This window comes from Manis javanica, chromosome 1 (genome assembly GCF_040802235.1).
Source record: "Manis javanica isolate MJ-LG chromosome 1, MJ_LKY, whole genome shotgun sequence".
In the NCBI taxonomy this organism is placed as follows: domain Eukaryota; kingdom Metazoa; phylum Chordata; class Mammalia; order Pholidota; family Manidae; genus Manis; species Manis javanica.
Window position 1 is genome coordinate 45,303,563 of NC_133156.1, and position 19,806 is coordinate 45,323,368.

Consider the following 19,806-nt stretch of genomic DNA (forward strand, 5'->3'; position numbering starts at 1 on the left):
GGCTGGCCACATCTAGGCCCGCCGTATCTATTCAAACATCTTGTTGGGAGGCAGACCCCTCTGACCAAGCTTTTCTCCATGGGCCACTGGTTGCCCGAGAATCATCCTTCCAAGCATAGCATGTAATCTTCTTCTCCTCCTCCCTGGCACACCCGCGGCCTTTGTTTCTTCCGCCGTATAAACAGTTCCCTCCCTCTCCACAATAACGGTGCACAACCTTATTCAGCCAGCTGCTGCTGGACTCCCTGTGTGTAAGTCCCAGTAAACCCTCATGTCTAACATGGCATCTCTGGGTTTTTCCTTCTGCCTTTTGAATGCTGTTCCAGGGCAAGTTGTCCACTTGGTCATGTGATCAGCCTTGTGCTCACACACCATGTGGTTGCATTCAACTCCATGTCAATCTTTTGGACAGAAGGTTGGCCTAAAGAGAACATGACTGGGTAGTATCCAAAGGAATTCTAGCCGTTTTTACAAGAAGAGGGAGAATGGATGTTAGATAGAAGAAGTAAAGCTATCTACTGCATCTGGACTTAATTTTTAAAAGAATTTTGACAGACTGTAGTAAGTTCAGTGAACTATGGATAGAATTATAAAAGATTTGCAAAACCTGTCATATAAGAAATTAATGAAAATTAATCATGTTTTGCTTGAATAAGGGAAGAGGAGGACCAGGCATGAGACAATAAATGGAAATTATTTTCAAATGCATGAAACAGTATATAAAGTAGAGATTAATCTGGTTTTAGAAGGCAAGACTTATACTAAGGATTGGAAATGACAAGGAAATTTATTTTTATATTAACTAATTTTATAAAAATGTGTGGTGAAGTCAATCAATTGAAAATACGATCTCTCATCACCAATATGTTTCTTGTCATAAGTAGTACTAAATATAATACTTCAAGTATTTGGTTCAAAATTTACTATTCAACATGGCATAGCTTAAAAATGACTTGGACCTCCCTGCCTGCTGAACTTTACCTCCCTTATGTACATGGAGGAATAGTAATAATGCTGCTTTCAAATATAGGAGTACATGTTTTCTCACAAATATTATTTTTGCACTAAAATTTTATACATTCTAGTTTCTAATATTTTTCTGCTCTGTAACAAGAGAATTGCTAATTCAGACTCAGCTTTAGTGAAGCTAAATTTTATTTCCCAATTTTATAGTTGTATTTTTTCATTGATTCAAAAAACAAATAAAAATTCAAGAAAGCAAAGGAAATAATAAATTTTCCTTATGATATTAAAAATTTGTTTGCTGAGCAGAATTTTGAGCACGATGAACTATATCCTTAGCCCATTCAGTAAGCATGACTAATGTTTACTGATTAGTCTCTTCTGTTGTTCTAATTATCTATTTATGGGTCATCATTCACTAATTTGATTTGTGGAGGAGTTTTGAGTGTAGGAGGCTTGCAATGGGTCTGCAAATCCAAGTTCAGTATTCCTCAAGCAACTTAAAAATTAAAAGCAGTCTTGCTTATTTGCATGTCAAAAACCCTACTTCAATAGAAAAAAAAACCTACAGTATTTGTTTGTGACATCTAAGTGGAATAAATTATTTTTCTTTATGTCTGAATACACAGACCCACACCCATACACACACAATGCATTCATACATATTCTTGAAAGTTGCAAAAAGTACTACTTTAAGAAAAATAAATTGGATGTTGACAGGGGAAAGAAAGATTGTGAGGCCTTCACTGGACTAAAACTATAAAGTCACCAGGAACTGTGCTAAAAGGAATATATTTTTTTCTGGGTGTATTTAGGTATGTGTGTCTATGTGTTTTCATACAAAAAATTTATCAATACATGAATACATATATTGTATATGTTCCCTTCACAAATATGAATAAAAATTTTTAGAGGAAACTGAAATTAATATATCATACTGCATATGGTATTAATGGTAATTTATGCTAGTAATGTTAACAAAATATGCTAGTAGTGCTAACAATATGAGCATTTACCACACTCATAATCCCATCCAGCAAACTATGTTTTTCCACATAAACCTCAGCCATCTTGTACATCACAGCTAATGGACCTAAAATTGGGTACCACACCCAAAAAAACTCAACGAAAGCTTGTCTGTGACCTATGATAAGTCCATTGTGAATTAGCCCAAATTTATTGGGCTAATCAGATTTCCTCTCTTGGGAAAATGAACTAGAGAGATTGGAAAACATGAAGCAGGAAAAGATCTGTAAAGGGATACTACATGAAGGATTATGCCAAAATGAAGTTATTATAAGCAAAAAGGATGATGTTATGAACTGAATGTTTATGTCCCCTCAACATTCATATGTTGAAATCCTAAATGCAATGGAGTGGTATTAAGAGGTGGAGCCTTTGGAGGTGCTTAGGGTTAGATCAGATATGAGACTGGAGCCTCCGTGATTTGTAAGGATTAATCCCCTTACAAAAAGAGAAGGATACGAGAGACTTCTCCCTCTGTTCTGCTCCATGTGAGGATACAAGGACAAGACAGCCATCTGCAAACCAGGGAGCAGGTCTTCACCAGACACCCGGTCTGCGGGCACCTTGGTCTTGGACTCTGAGAAATAAGTGCTGTTCCAGCTGCCCAGTCTGTGGTGCTCTGTTACAGCAGTCCATCCTACGGCAATGAGTAAGACAAATCAGCAGGAACGCTGAGTAAGTTTTAGAGAAGAGGGTAAGAATCAGTCATCTGTAGTGAGAGTCGAAATATTCAGAAAGTCACCATGAAGAAAGATTGATTGGGCAGTTCATCCTAGAATTATCTCAAATTCAAGTGACATTGCAGTTCTAGTTCGGGCGAATGCTCACCACTCTCCTCTTTCCTCTTTCCTTGTCCTATCATTTACCTTAAATCTCTTGTTCTTGCAACTCAGAAATATTTCTAAACTTATCAAGAGTCTGCATAGGTAAATGGTTAAGAGAAAAAAGTCAAATTAGGGTTCAAATTTCCCTTTTGCTATTTACTAAATGTGTACTGAAACGCATAACTTAATAGGCAGTGGTTTAGTTTCTCTTATTTCTTTTTAAGTTAGCTTTATTGAGCTATGATTTACATAAAATTAAATACACTAATTTTAAGTGTACTGTTAGACATAGGATATTCCTGCCCAAAGATTAGTTCCTTTTTATTAGTTCCTGTATTCCTTCCTCCAAAAAATTACCCTCATTTCATGTTGTAGCCAGTGTCCCCTGTCCCCCAACAAAACACAAAGAAACCCTGGCCTCAGGCAAACACTGATCTTTTCTCCATCAGTTCCATAAATTTTCATTTTTTCCAGCTTTGTACATAGAGTGCAATCTTATAGAATCTTACAAACTTATGTATACTGTGTATATCAGTAGTATATTCTTAATTGCTGAGATGTGTTCTTCTGTAGAAATATCACAATTTATTTAGTCATGTGTTGATTGAGATTTCTTTTTTTCCTGTTTATTTTTTGGTTATTAACAAGAGGCTGCTATGGACATTTGTGTACAAGTTTTTCTGTGGACACATTTGTTTTTTCATTTCTCTTGGGTGTTATGTTGAGGAATAGAATTCCTGAATCATGCATGTTTAACTCACAAGAAGCTGCCAGACAGCTTTCCAAAATGGCACTGTGTAAGAGTCCCAGTTTATCCACATTCCCAGTAATCACAGTAGCATCAGTCCTTCTAATTTTAACCATTCTTAGTTGGGCTGTAGTCACTTCATTATGCTCTTATTTTGCATTTCTTGATGATTAACAACTTTGAGCATTTTTCATGCACATATTGGTCATTTATACATCTTCTTTTATGAAGTATTTATTTAACTCTACTCCCATTTTTAAACCATATTATTCTTGTAATTGTAGAGTTGTATAATACCTAGTTATCTTGTGGGTATGAGTCCTTATTATGTATAAGTATTGCAAGTATCTCCTCAAACACTGACTTGCTTTTTTATTTTCCTAATGGTATTATTTTAATATAAGTTTTAATTTCTGTAAAACCTAATTTAGAAATTTTTTATTTCATAATTTCTGCTCTTTGATCCTGTATAAAAATTTCTTGTCTAAATCCAAAATTGTGAAGATTTTCTCCTAATTCTTACTGAAAAGAGAGTATCCTTTTACCATAGAACTATCTTGGAAATTGTTTAAAATCAATTGGCCACATATGTGTGAGACTATTTCTCAACTCTCCATTCAGTTCTATTAATATTTATATCTATACTTACATCAACGCCACAGTCTTGATTAATATAACTTTATTATAAGTTTTCAAAACAGGGAATTAAGTCCTTTAACTCTGTTTTCCCTATGCAAGATTATTTTAATTTCTCTAAGTCCTTTTTATTTCCATGTACATTTCAAAATATGCCTGTCTGTTTCTCAAAAATCTAGCTGCAGTTCTAGTAGGAATTATGTTCACTCTATAGGTCAATTTAAGGAGAATTGGCATTTTAATGATATAGAGTCTTCCAAGCAATGAATATCAATTTAGTTTTGAATTTTCTCAGCAATCTTTTTAAATTTTCAGTGTTCAAATATTATACATATTTTGTTAAATTTGCAGTTAACTATTTCTGGTTTTTGATGCTTTAAGTGAATTATATGTGTGTGTACCTATAAATATTTATGTATATGTATATATACTTTTGCAATTTGTCACTGGTAGTATTTAGTATAAATTTATTTTGGTGTGTTTGCATGTATTTTTTTATGTCACTAAATTCACTTTTTAGCTCTAATACCTTTTTCTTCATTTTTGAATTTCCTTAGGATATTTTACATATATAACCATATGGACTGATACTAAAGATAGTTTACTTATTTTTTTCCAATCTGGTTGCCTTTCATTTCTTTTTCTTATTATAATTGCTGGACATCAAATACAAAAGCAAATAAGAGGAGAAAGACTAGTTAATGTTAATGAATATGAATGGACGTTGAATTTTTCAGAATTTTTTCTACATTTATTAAGATAATATAACTTTTCTCTTTGGCTGTGTCAATATGGTTAATTCAAGTTTTGAGTTTGAATTTCTGGGATAAAACCTGAGTCATATTATTCTTTTCATTTATTGCTGGGTGTTCTTTGCAAAATTTCATAAGGACATTTGTATCTTAATTTAAGAGAGACATTTGTTTTTCCTCTTTTTTTTTTAAATATCTTTTTCTAGTTTTGGTATCAGCTCCACAAAATTAATTGGGCAGTGTTTTCTTTGACTCTATGTACTGAAAGGGCTTATGAAGTATTGATGTAAATTGATGTCATTTATTCCTTGAATGTTGAATTGACAGTTACAGTCATTTGAGCCTCGGATGTTTTGTTTTGTTTGTGGAAAGGATTTTTTATTGCAAAATCAATTTTCTTCATTGACATATGACTATTCAGATTCTTCTGTTTTTTTCTTATGCCAGTTTTGTTTATGTGTGTGACTTTATTTCTTAATTCATAATATGAGGATGATATTAAAAGTATACTCCTCATTAAGCTGCTGTGAAGATTACATAAGTTCATGTATTATAAATACTTAAAGCAGGATCTTACATAGAATAAATGCACCCATGGACAACTGTTAACTATTAAATTACAGTAATTATCATCATGCATTGGAGAGAGAACAAAGCACATAACATAGTCTATTATTCTAGCTAAATCCTGAGATGTGCCTTAAACAGTTATTTAAATCTATTAAGAATGTGACATGTCCCCAGCTCATCAAAAAATTGAATTTTTTATAATCCCAATAGAAGGTCAAATTAAATTGTTAGAAAAATTAATGTAATTAATTTAATTAAATGATTAGCAACCATTTCCAATAAATAAACTGAAAGTTTGAAAGTCTGCTGTTAGTAGAGATTTAATATGTCCTTCATATTTCCTATTCTTAATTAAAGACAGAAATCACTGGGTCATGGAGGTTCACACCGGATGTTAACACAGATAACAAGGAATTATATACAAAATGCTTAAAAACAGTGCTTGATTAATATAGAATTGAGAATGCTTTTGGTTGTGAACACAAAAGCCTTTCTAAGTGTCTTAAAAATGTGCAATATATTGGTACATATAACTAGAAGTTTACAGTTGGCTGATTAGAAGATAGTTGGCCTCAGAGTTTATTAATTCCAAAATGTTATTGACTCCTTCAAGTATCAAATTTCTTTCTCTTTCTACAAATTGTGTTTATCTTAAAACTGAATCCTAAATCCTTTCTTCCACATTGAACAGTTGTCCTTTGTTTGATGGTCAGAGTTAAAAATTATACTGTACTTGAGCCAGTTTTTGCCACCCAGTGAATACAATGCCCTGACTTGCTTAGGCCTGGGTTCCTTAACAATTTTTTACAAACATGATGCTGTTACCATGATTGACTTAGAGTAAACAGGGGCTCCTACTGGGGATGGAATCAATATTCTAAATTATGCTGAAGTTATACAATGGGATAAAGGTGGCATAGATGTGATGTCATGGTATCACTTACAATATCCATTATCCTTGATCCTACTAGGCAGACCCTACTATTTCCCGCCATATTCCCTTGTTTCTCTCTTTATTTCTTAATAATACTGAGGTTTTTGGAATAGTCAAATTTTTAGCCATGTACATGGCCATTTCACACTCATATTTGATATTCCAAGCTACCTGCAGGTAGCTCAGTCCATATGGTTAATATCTAGTCAAAGAAATGTCCTAATTTCAGGATATGTTCTCAAAAAGGGAGCATATTCTCATCTTCCCTACTGGGTGTCAGTACAATGGCCACAGCTGAAATAACTGTCTGGACCATGTTGAAAATGGCTGCGTGACGAGTAGCCTAGATCCCTGATGATCGTGGCACTCGAATCCAGCCCTGGATTGTTTAGGTCCAGACTTCATTTACATGAAGGATACAAATAAATTTATATTTTATTTCAGGTGTTTGGCATTTATAGATACATCTAATCTTAACTGATCATTAATTTTCCAAAAACTAATGTATGGATTATATTATTGTACTTTTAGAAGACTCATCCTAATAGTATTAGTTGGTTGGGACAAACATGTGGGGGTATACAAACCAAAGCTCTGTATCTATAGTTCAGTGACTGCTTGTAGCTTTAAAAAAATTATTTTTTCATTTTGGTATCATTAATACACGATTACATGAGCAATATTATGGCTACTAGACTGCCCCCATTATCAAGTCCCCACCATATACTCCATTACAGTCAGTGTCCATCAGCATAGTAAGATGCTACAGAGTCACTACTTGTCTTCTCTGTGTTGTACTGCCTTCCTCATGGTGTTCCACCCCCTTATGTTTGCTAATCATAAAGCTCCTTTTTCCCCCTTGTCCCTCCATTCCCACCCATCCTTCCCAGTCCTGTTCCCTTTGGTAACTGTTAGTCCATTCTTACATTCTGTGAGTCTGCTGCTGTTTTGTTCCTTCAGTTTTTTCTTTGTTCTTATACTCCACAGATGAGTGAAATTATTTGGTACTTGTCTTTCTCTGCCTGGCTTATTTCACTGAGCATAATACCCTCTAGCTCCATCCATGTTGTTGCAAATGGTAGAATTTCTTTTCTTCTTATGGCTGAATAATATTCCATTGTGTATATATATGCACCACATCTTCTTTATGCATTCGTCTACTGATGGACACTTAGGTTGCTTCCATCTCTTGGCTATTGTAAATAGTGCTGCGATAAACATACGGGTTCATATGTCTTTTTGAAACTGGGCTCCTGCATTCTTAGGGTAAATTCCTAGGAGTGGAATTCCTGGGTCAAATGGTATTTCTATTTTTAGTTTTTTGAGGAACCTCCATACTGCGTCCCACAATGGTTTTACTAATTTACATTCCCACCAGCAGTATAGGAGGGTTCCCCGTTCTCCACATCCTCGCCAGCATTTGTTGTTGTTTGTCTTTTGGATGTTGGCCATTCTAACAGCTGTGAGGTAATATCTCATTGCGGTTTTAATTTGCATTTGTCTAATGATGAGCTATGTACAGCATCTTTTCATGGCCATCTACATTTCTTCTTTGGAGAAGTGTCTGTTCAGATCCTCTGCCCATTTTTTAATTGGATTATTTGCTTTGGTTTGTTGAGGTGCATGAGCTCTTTATATATTTTGGATGTCAAACCCTTATCGAATATGTCATTTATGAATATATTTGGCCATACTGTAGGATGCCTTCTTGATCTACTGATGATATCCTTTGCTGTATAGAAGCTTTTTAGTTTGATACAGTCCCACTTGTTCATTTTTGCTTTTGTTTCCCTTGCCTAGGGAGATATGTTCATGAAGAAGTTGCTCATGTTTATGTCCAAGAGATTTTTCCCTATGTTTTCCTCTAAGAGTTTTATGGTTTCATGACTTACATTCAGGTCTTTGGTCCATTTTGAGTTTACTTTTGTTTATGGAGTTAGGCAGTAATCCAGTTGCATTCTCTTACATGTAACTGTCCAGTTTTGCCAACCCCAGCTGTTGAAGAGACTATCATTTCCCCATTGTATATCCATGGCTCCTTTATCATATATTAATTTACCATATATGCTTGGGTTAATATCTGGACTCTCTATTCTGTTCCACTAATCTATGGGTCTGTTCTTGTGTCAGTACCAAATTGTCTTGACTACTGTGGCTTGGTAGTAGAGTTTGAAGTTGGGAAGTGAGATTCTCCTCTGCTTTAATCTTTCTTCTCAGGAATTCTTTGGCTATTCAGGGTTTTTGTGGTTACATATGAATTTAAGAGCTATTTTTTCCAGTTTGTTGAAGAATGCTGTCAGTATTTTGATATAGATTGCATTGAATCTGTAGATTGCTTTAGGCAGGATGGTCATTTTGACAATATTAATTCTTCCTAGCCAAGAGCATGGAATGAGTTTCCATTTGTTAGTGTCCTCTTTAATTTCTCTTAAGAGTGTCTTGTAGTTTTCAGGGTATAGTCTCTTAGTTCCTTGGTTAGGTTTATTCCTAGGTATTTTATTCTTTTTGATGCAGTTGTGAATGAAATTATTTTCCTGATTTCTCTTTCTGCTAGTTCATTGTTAGTGTATAGGAATGCAACAGATTTCTGTGTATTAATTTTGTATCCTGCAACTTTGCTGAATTCAGATATTCTAGTAGTTCTGGATTGGATTCTTTAGGTTTTTTTATGTACAATATCATGTCATCTGCAAACAGTGAAAGTTTGGCTTCTTCCTTACCAATCTGTATGCCTTTTATTTCTTTGTGTTGTCTGATTGCCGTGGCTAGGACCTCCAGTACTATGTTGAATAAAAGTGGGGAGAGTAGGCATCTTTATCTTGTTCCTGATCTTAGGTGAAAAGCTTTTAGCTTCTTGTTGTTAAGTATGATATTGGCTGTGGGTCTGTCATATATGGCATTTATTATGTTGAGGTACTTGCCTCTATACCCATTTTGCTGAGAGTTTTTATCATGAATGGATGTTGAATTTTGTCAAAGATGCTTTCTCAGCATCTATGGAGATGATCATGTGATTTTTGTCCTTCTTTTCGTTTATGTGGTGGATGATGTTGATGGATTTTTGAAAGTTGTACCATCCTTGCATCTCTGAGATGCATCCCACTTGATCCTGGTGTATGATCCTCTTGATGTGTTTTTGAATTTGGTTTGCTAATATTCTGTTGAGTATTTTTGAATCTATGTTCATCAGGGATATTGGTCTGTAGTTTTTGTGTGTGTGTGTGTGGTGTCTTTGCCTGATTTTGGAATTAGAGTGATGCTGGCTTCATAGAATGAGTTTGGAAGGATTCCCTCCACTTCTTTTTTTGGAAAACTTTAGGGAGAATGAGTATTATGTCTTCTCTAAATGTCTGATAAAATTCAGCACTGAATCCATTTGGTCCAGGAATTTTGTTCTTGGGTAGTTTTTTGATTACTGATTCAATTTTGATGCTGGTAATTGGTCTGTTTAAATTTTCTGTTTCTTCCTTGGTCAATCTTGGAAAGTTGTATTTTTCTAGAAAGTTGTCCATTTCTTCTAGGTTACCTAGCTTTTTAGCATATAGATTTTCATAGTATTCTCTAATAATTCTTTGTATTTCTGTGGTGTCCATCATGATTTTTCCTTTCTCATTTCTGATTCTGTTTATGTGTGTAGATTCTCTTTTTCTCTTAATAACTCAGCTAGGAGTTTATCTATTTTGTATATTTTTTCAAAGAACCAGTTCTTGGTTTCATTAATTTTTTTCTATTTTTTTTTATTCTTCTCAATTTTATTTATTTCTTCTCTGATCTTTGTTATGTCCCTCCTTCTACTAACTTTGAGCCTCATTTGTTCTTCTTTATCCTGTTTTAATAATTGTGACTTAAAATATTCATTTGGTATTGTTCTTCCTTGTTTAAATAGGCCTGGATTGCTATATACTTTCCTCTTAGAGCTGCCTTCACTGCATCCCACAGAAGTTGGAGAGTTGTGCTGTTGTTTTCATTTGTTTCCATATATTGCTTGATCTCTGTTTTAATTTGGCCATTGATCTATTCATTATTTATGAGCATGTTCTTGAGCCGCCATGTGTTTGTGAGCCTTTTTATTTTCTTTGTAAAATTTATTTCTAGTTTTATACTTTTGTGATCTGAGAAGTTGATTGGTACAATTTCAATCTTTTTGAATTTACTGAGGCTCTTTTTGTGGTCTACTATGTGGTCTATTCTGGAAAATATTCCATGTGCATGTGAGAAGAATGTATTTCCTGCTGCTCTTGGGTGTAGAGTTCTGTAGATGTCTGTTAGGTCCATCTGTTCTAATGTGTTGTTCAGTGCCTCTGTGTTCTTATCTATTTTCTGTCTGGTGGATCTGTCCTTTGGAGTGAATAGTGTGGTGAAGTCTCCTAAAATGAATGCATTGCATTCTATATCCTCCTTTAATTCATTTAGTATTTGTTTTACATATGTCGGTACTCCTGTGTTGGGTGCATATATATTTATATCCCCTTGTTGGAGTGACCCCTTTATTATTATGTAATGTCCTTTGTCTCTTGTGACTTTCTTTGTTTTAAAGTCTATTTTGTCTTATGCAACTACTGCAACACCTGCTTTTTTCTCCCTATTATTTGTATGAAATATCTTTTTCCATCCCTTCACTTTTAGCCTGTGTTTTTCTTTGGGTTTGAAGTGAGTCTCTTGTAGGTAGCATATAGATGGGTCTTGCTTTTTTATCCATTCTATTACTCTGTGTCTTTTGATTGGTGCTTTCAGACCATTTACATTTATGGTGATTATTGATAGATATGTACTTACTGCCATTGTAGCCTTTAGATTCGTGGTTACCAAACATTCAAGGGTAGCTCCTTTACTATCTTACCGTATAACTTAACTCACTTATTAGGCTAGTATAAACACAGTCTGATGATTATTTACTTCTCTCCCTTTTTCCTTCCTCCTCCACTCTTTATATGTTAGGTGTTTTATTCTGTTCTCTTTGTACTTCCTTTGACTGATTTTGTGGAGAGCTGATTTTATTTTTCATTTAATTAGTGTTTGGTTGGTCTACTTTCTTTACTGTGGTTTTATTTTCTCTTTTGACAGCTATTTAGCGTTAGGCATACTTCCATGTAGAGCAGTTCCTGTAAAATACACTGTAGAGATGGTTTGTGGGATATAAATTTCCTCAACTTTTGCTTATCTGTGAATAGTTTAATCCCTCCATCAAATTTAAATGATAATCTTGCTGTATACAGTATTCTTGGTTCAAGGCCCTTCTGTTTCATTGCATTGAACATATCATGTCATTCCCTTCTGGCCTGTAAAGTTTCTGCTGAGAAGTCTGATGATAGCCTGATGGATTTTCCTTTATAGGTGATCTTATTTCTCTCTCTGGCTGATTTTAATAGTCTGTAATTATGCTTGATCTTTGCCATTTTAATTATTATGTCTTGGTGTTGTCTTCCTTGGTTCCCTTGTGTTGTGAGATCTGTGCACCTCCATGGTCTGAGAGACTATTTCTTTCCCCAGATTTGGGAATTTTTCAGCAATTTTTTCTTCAAAGACACTTTCTATCCCTTTTTCTCTCTCTTCTTCTTCTGGTACCCCTATAATGCGAATATTGTTCCATTTGATTGGTCACACAGTTCTCTTAATATTCTTTCATTCCTACAGATCCTTTTATCTCTCTCTGCCTCAGCTTCTCTGAATTCCTGTTCTGTGAATTCTATTCCATTACAGTCTCTTCTACCTCATCCAGTCTGCTCTTAAATCCTCCCATTGTTTGTTTAATTTCTCTTGTCTCCCTCTGGAATTCATCCCTTAGCTCTTGAATATTTCTATGTAACTCCATCAGCATGCTTATGACTTTTATTTTGATTCCTTTTTTAGGAAGATTGGTGATTTCAATCTGACCAGGCCCTCTCTCTGGTGTTTGAGGGATTTTGGCTGGACAACATTCTTTTGCCTTTGCATGGTAATAGAAGTGATTGCTGCCAACTGGCGCGTGTGTCAGCTGGGAGAACAAAGTCCCTTCTGCTTGCCGATTACCTGGTCCATCTCTGCTGCCTGTGCCAGTCAACGACATGCTCGGGGCAGCCTCTGCATTTATCTCCTGAGCTGCCTTGGGCAGGGTGGCCCTCGGGATGGCCTAGCAGGGGTCGCAGGCGAGCAGTGCATGTTTGCCACGAGAACAAAGTCCCTTTGTACCTCCCAGATTCTGCGTTGGTGTCCACTGTCTGTGCCAGTCATACGCATGCAGGCAGCAGCCTCTGCATCTGGGCCGATTAGCCACGCACAGGGAGAAACCTCTGTGTAATTGCTGTTGGCGGGGCTGATCCCCGGCTGTTCCACAGCAATGGTGGATCAGCCGGTTTTGGTGCACTGCTGACAGCGGATAATGAACAGCAGGCTGCTTATTGCTGTGAGGGACTTCAGAGCTGCGTTGCCACCCAGGGGGTTAGAATGCCTAAAGTTCCTTAAACTTCCCAGCCACCTAGGATGAGTTTAGCAGGACGATTTTGTCCACCTTTTAAACCCTTCTCCCTTTAAGATTTTTAAAGTGCCTGCATTTCTTTTGCCCCAGGGCAGCTGGCTGTGGGAATCTGCTTTTAGTCTTAGTCTCAGATTTTACTTTTCCATTCCTCTAATATCCAGCACACCATGCAATATGTGTCTGTGCTACCAGTGCAGATTAGTAGGGCTGGTTATTTAGCAGTACTGTGCTTCCATTCCCTCCCCATTCTGATTCTTTTCCTCCCACTGGTAAGCTGGGGTGGGGGGACTGCTTGGGGCCTGCTGCGTCATTGCTTTGTTTCTTACCATTTTTCCTATGAGATGTTGAGTTCTCTCAGATTTAGATGTAGCCTGGGTGGTGTACTGTATCTTCTGGTTACTCTTTTAGAAGTAGCTGTATTTGCTGTATTTTCAAAATATGTATGGTTTTGGGAGGAGATTTCCACCACCCTACTCATGCTGCCATCTTGAGTATCTCCCTGTAGCTTTTTTAATATGAAAAAACATTCTCTAACTTTTCTTAGGCAGCCACCTGCAGGTTATTATCTACTAAATCTTTCCTATATGCAGGATACATTAGCTTGTGCTTATTTATGTATTAATACTTGCAAACATGAACTGTACAAGTAGGACCATGTTCATCTGTTATCATACTGAATGATAGGTATAGGACATCAATGAGTCCCATCTATTTACTCTGTTCTTGGGCTATGTTCTTCCAGACTACTTCATCAATTTCACTTTAGTTTATCTCAGTTTCTATTTTGGTACCTGCTTGTCGTTTGTTCCTCTGCTCACCTCCCCACCCCTGACAGCCCCTTCTCAGTTTCTCCGGGAGTACTCAGACTAGAGAAATGCATCTTCCACAGCCATGAAAACATTTATTTGGCATCAAAAAAGGGGTGATCTTTATCTTTAAAAATTTAGAAAATTCTGTTACTTTGGCAACAACTCAAAGATTAGCTAGGTTTTCCAAGTTTTAACATAATAGAAAACTGTCTAAAGCACTTTTGTTCAAGATGTTCAGTTAATAATAGAACTTCAAATCACAGACAACAAGGTTCCCTAGAGGGGAAGTCCTGGGCCAAACTTTAGGACGCACATTCCTAGGAGGGAAGGAAAGGGGAATGCAGTCCTCCTCTCAGTCTGGCTGCCTGGCTGCCTGCAGGGTTGCAGTGCAGAGCATCATCACAGCGCTTTTTCAGGGAGTAATGCTTTTTACTGGTTTGGGGGCTTTGTCTTTATTCAAAACACATTCATGTGTCTCAGCAGGAAGCTTGGGGGGCTGCACAGTTGCCTGCCAGCCTCTCCTCTTTGTCCGCTGAATAAGCCAATGATAACTCTCAATTAGTGAAGGAGTGAGAGAGAGGGAAAGAGAAAGAGAGAGAGAGGCTCACATTGAGATACAGAGGAAGAAAAACCACGCAAAAAGGAGGGGTTGTGGGGAGGAAGGATGCTCTCTGGCACTCTTCTGCTAGGTGTCTGTGCAAAGGCAGAAGGCTGCAGGAGCAGCAGGAGCCAGCTTGCGGACTGTGATTCTGACTGTTGCCCATGAACACTGTGGGCAGGATGACTTTGAAGAAACAGTTTATTACTTATGCGTAGAATACTCTAGCTCTGCCATAACTGGGGTTGCAAACACCTTCTTGTTTTCTAATTTAGAGACATCTTTTCAACACTAAATACTATCAAGACATTCTGCTACTACAGGTAAGATACAGTTAAGACTTATCTATTTGTAACATTACTGTAGTTGTACACACTTTAATTATGGCTGTTTTTTAATATAATGCCAAGTTTATGTTGAACTACTTTTTTTCTACTTGTTTTCCTCATAATTACTAGTTTTCCTTCCAGTAAATAATTGTATAAGAAAAACTGCATTTAAATGAAGGAACTACCAAATCTTTCCTCAGAGGAATGTATGTGATTGCATTTACATGAGCTCTGACTTCATAGTTGACTTGATCTCAAACTAATCTGATATGTGATTTATTTTATATATATATATATATATATATATATATATATATATATATATATATATATAATTTCTAAATGTACCAGATTATTCACTGTCATTCATATAAGCCATAGCCTTTTCTGGCTGCAGTGTCATGCTGGGTATATGCTTTGTAGTATTTTTCTTTTTAACTTTTATAGTTTGGTGTGAACTAATGATGAGGTATATAACTTGTACAGTTTGATCAAATCATTACAATGTGGGGTAATTTACTCCTTCAGAAACAGGTGATAGTCTTATTGAGAAGGTATCACGAGTATATAGGTATACAATTGACAGGCAGCACAAACATGTGCTAGTAAGAAAAAAGCAAAGACACTGGTAATTTGTATACTGTATGATTTCACTGAGTCTCAAGTTCATGTTTTTATTAAAACTTACTTTTGTTTTATACTCTGCTCCATTTTTACATGCCATTATTTATATTTTTAAAATAAGATTAGCTCCTAGGTGAGGTCACTCAATATTGCTGATACTGCTGAGAAAACTGTAACTACACAGACCTATTAAGAATGTGTTACAAGTCTATAGTGAATATAGGAGTAATAATGTCAACAGGTTTGTAAATTTTGCTCTGCTGAGTTTTGACAAGAGCATCTTGTAGTGTTAGTCCCTTGTAACTTGAAATACATTCTGCTGTCCCATTCAGGTCCCAATAACTTGGAAGTCTAATTACATTGCTGTACATGATCAGAGCAAAAACACTAGACAATTTTAACTATGAAACAATTTTGTACTTGACATTTTAACTTAAATTAACCCCAATCAATATATATACATATATGTTTCCTATCTTATGTGTCTCTAATATTCTTTCTATTAGCTGTTTTCACATAAGTTGCTCTCAATCAAATTCCCTTACATGAAGTATTTAAATGCTCGCAGTCTGGAATTGTTAGAATGACACTTGGTTGTTAGTGGCTTTAACTCCACAGTAAAATATGTAGTAATAAGATTAAAGCAAATCCTAAAGGAACACGTTTAACAGTAAAGTATTGTGAAAATAGAGGCATTTCCATGCAAAAATACATAATTCATTGGAATACTTGTGATTCTTGCTCCTGTGCATGACTTACTTCATTTTCCAATTTCACTTACAAATGGTTTAAGTCCATGGGGAGTGTATATAAAATATTCAATTGACTGAGGATATTAAAATTAAAGGAGGAAAGAATTATTATTGCAGTGACTTAGGACTGTTGGGAAGTTGGCAACTGGAATGAATGTAAGGAATTCATTTTAGAGTTTCTCCTAGGGTGCACTAAAATATCAAAAAAATTTGATGTGAAATTTATATCAATATGCAAAATTATTTAGAAGAAAAAAGCAATGGATGAAAAGTAGAGAGATGGTTTTACTTTCTGTAAAAAGTGGCATATTTGTAGTAAACATAGAATGAATTGTATATTCCTTCTTTATGACTGGCAGGAAAAAAGAGGTATCAAGAAGATAATTTCTCGGGCATGAATGAAATCCCACTGGTCCAATACTTATTTTAACTTAGTTACCATATTTGAATATGCAATTAATAAAACTATATTTTGCCTAAAAGATTCTTGCCAGAATTATAGTTAGAAAAGTTACTAACAAACAATTTTTAAAGTTTATTGATGTTCTCTTTTTTTTGGATTCACATGACTTACGAATTTTCTTTTTTTCTAAGGAATGAATATACTCAATAAAATGGTATATATACTTTTGTTTTGAAACTTTACAATATTATTTTTTAAGTGAGTTACCCCAACTTGTTTAGTGCACTCTTCTTTTCCTTCAGAGAGAGAGATGTGTTCTAGATGTTCTTCTTCTATATGTTTGCATATATCAATGTTATATAGTGTCTCTTTATTTACATATATCAGAACAACATGCAAATTACATAATTTATAAACATCTGGTATCATACTCATTTTGTCATTTCCCCAAATTCTCTAGTTTTTCCAACTCTGCAAGAACTTTAAAAATGTCTGATAAGAGTAAATTCATAATTAACATGATTTAATTATGCATCTTGTAGTGTTAGTCACTTGGAATATATTCTTAGAATTTTAAAGTGTTTCAGAGAGATAATTTTTTTAAATTATAGGAAATATTCATCCTGTTAATAATACTTTTAAATAATTATTCCAAAATTGTCTAAAACATATTAGCAGGAATGTCCCTGCTTTCAAATTCTTTATAGTTTCAACTTTCTTATTGAGAAAGTTTGGAAAAATTTCCTTTCAGTATCAGTTTGCTGATACTAGATTATCAGTTTGTTGAGCTAGATTACAAATTGGAAGTTCATCTGAATCTGGATCTTCAGTAATATGAGATTAGATAATATACATTACTTCAGTGTTTGAGACATTTGTTGAGTTTTAATGTAGCGCAAAACTTACTAGCTAAAATGGAGCCTGAGTAAGTTAATTTTGAGGCTTTGGCTGATGTAACAATAGTCAAAAACAAAAGAGTTTACTTCTTTGTTATCTGAAAAGAGTTTAAACTCTGTGATCTGCATGTATACTACATCAACTATTTATAACTTGTTGAAATAGATTCTGTTTTCAGTGGTATGGCATCAATCTACTGAGATATTCCTTGATTTTCTAAAGGAATTTTTTGATAGTTCTGGCATATCACATTAAATCTGTCATATGAAATCATGGATAGTTTCTCTGAAATGAAAAAAAACAAACAAACATTCCAAGCCCTTTTCATGATGACTTTAATATTGAAGCATGAATAAAAATAGCTACAACTAAAAAATTCTGAAGTAACAAGCAAGAATAAGTAATGAATGACCTCCAGTTAGTTTTCTAGTTCAGTTACTTCATTTAAAGATATTCTTAGACTGTGGTGTGGATTCTGGAAATCAAAGCTACTTGCTGATATCAGTGATAATAGTAGAACTGGCAAGTACTAGCTTCCTCATGCTACCCATGGGTGTAAATTAATGCTGACCCTTAGGAAGACATTTTTGGACTGAAATTATGGTTGTATATTTATGTTATCTGAATGTAAAATATAAGAGTCTGTCCAACTAAGAATAATCATAATTGTAAGATGCTAATTGGCTATTTTGAAGTCAGTTGTAGTATGCATTACAGAAACCTGAAATAGTTATACACATTCAATGTCAAAAAAAATCTGATCTCTGTATTCTTTTTACCAAATAAATGAATATTTACATGCATGTATTACACAACTATCTTTAGAAATACAGTAACAGGTGCACCTTGCTTCAAAGACTGCAAGTACAGGAAAACCTGTTCATTCAATAAAATGCTAAATTACAGAGTTTATTATTAGCCTTTAAAGTATTTTCCCCATAATCTAGTTAAAATAATGTTTAAAAATGCTAGCTTATTTGAATAAATTTTATTTGAAAAAATTTTATTTTATTCATAACTCTTTAAAAACCTAACTACTAAGCAAAGTGGTGTAGATTTGCAACCATAGTTACATAAGTGTATGTGTGAACTCATAATACAATGGAAGCAATCCTAATTTTAAAACAAAGTGCCCATTCATTTACTTTCCTAAAACTATGTACATGCAAAATGACAAAATTGTCTTACTGTATATTATCATTTGTGTTATAAAATAGTAAATGAGAAGACAAATGAATTTGCATCTATGAAAGAGGTTAACTTGTTAGTTTTGTAGTATATAAAATTAGAAGATTAAAGAATTTTCCTTACATGAAATTTCTTTATCGGATTAAAGGATTTTTGACATTTCAGGAAAGTTCTGTTCAAATTAGCCCCCTGTGTTTTCTTTAATCTGCACAGGCAAATATTAGATGCTTTGAGGTTACTCTCAGAAGCTTACAGATTCCAATTAATTAGTGTCTGCCAATAGATACATACACTGTAAATAGAAACCATAGGGTTCCAATAGAGAGATTAATTCAATTTCTATAAGAGAAGACTGGGATCAATATTCTCTTGTAAGTGTTATAAGAGAACATACTAACCAATATGCAATTATTTAATGAAGGCAAACTTCTAGTTGTGATTAAGTATATTAGCACTTTAAAAGAGTATGTAATGTTTAATCTGTTTAATAAATACAAAAATATAACTTGGGCTCCTTGAAAATTGATATTATTCCACATATTCATTTACTCTTTTGGAATGCAGATAGTGATTTTTCATGAAAAATATAAAAATTGGTTGTCCCATAATTCAATTTATTATTTTGTTTAAACATTAATCAGAACATTTTATTGTGTGAAATAAGAGAAAAGCATATGACAAGCATTTTAGTAAAACTACCTCAGTTTAAAACATCACTTTACACCCCTTTTTGCTACAACGAATCCCAACTCATATTTGCAGAATATATATCTTTTCATCTGGAAAACCTATAGAATGTCATCACCATATCTTCCTTTTTTAAAACCTATGTCTTCTAAATGATGTTTAATTTCCAACTAAAAACATGTGGTAGGTCCAGATGCTCAAACACAATCACTCCCCACAGGCTTACAGTTACAGGCTAACTCAAGTATGGCTATGTATGAATGTACACATCAGTTCTCTAATTTAAAACTAGAGCACAGGCTGTGAAGTGCATATAAATGGTGAGAGACCACAGTTGGTTACGACAACTTTTGTAATGAAAATGCACTTTTCTGCCCCATCAATGTAACACATCTGATAGAATCAATAAATTCTTACAAAAGTGTTAATATGTATGTAAAAGGATGGGTAATAGACATGACAGTATTATCTGAGTGAGAAACATAATTTAACCATTAACCCTGTTTAAATAAATTTTGAGTGGCATTATTGACCCAGTTGGGAAATTCCAGGGTTCAAAGTGTTTAAAAATGATTCATTTCTCTAGTAATTTACAGTAATTAAAGCATAAAG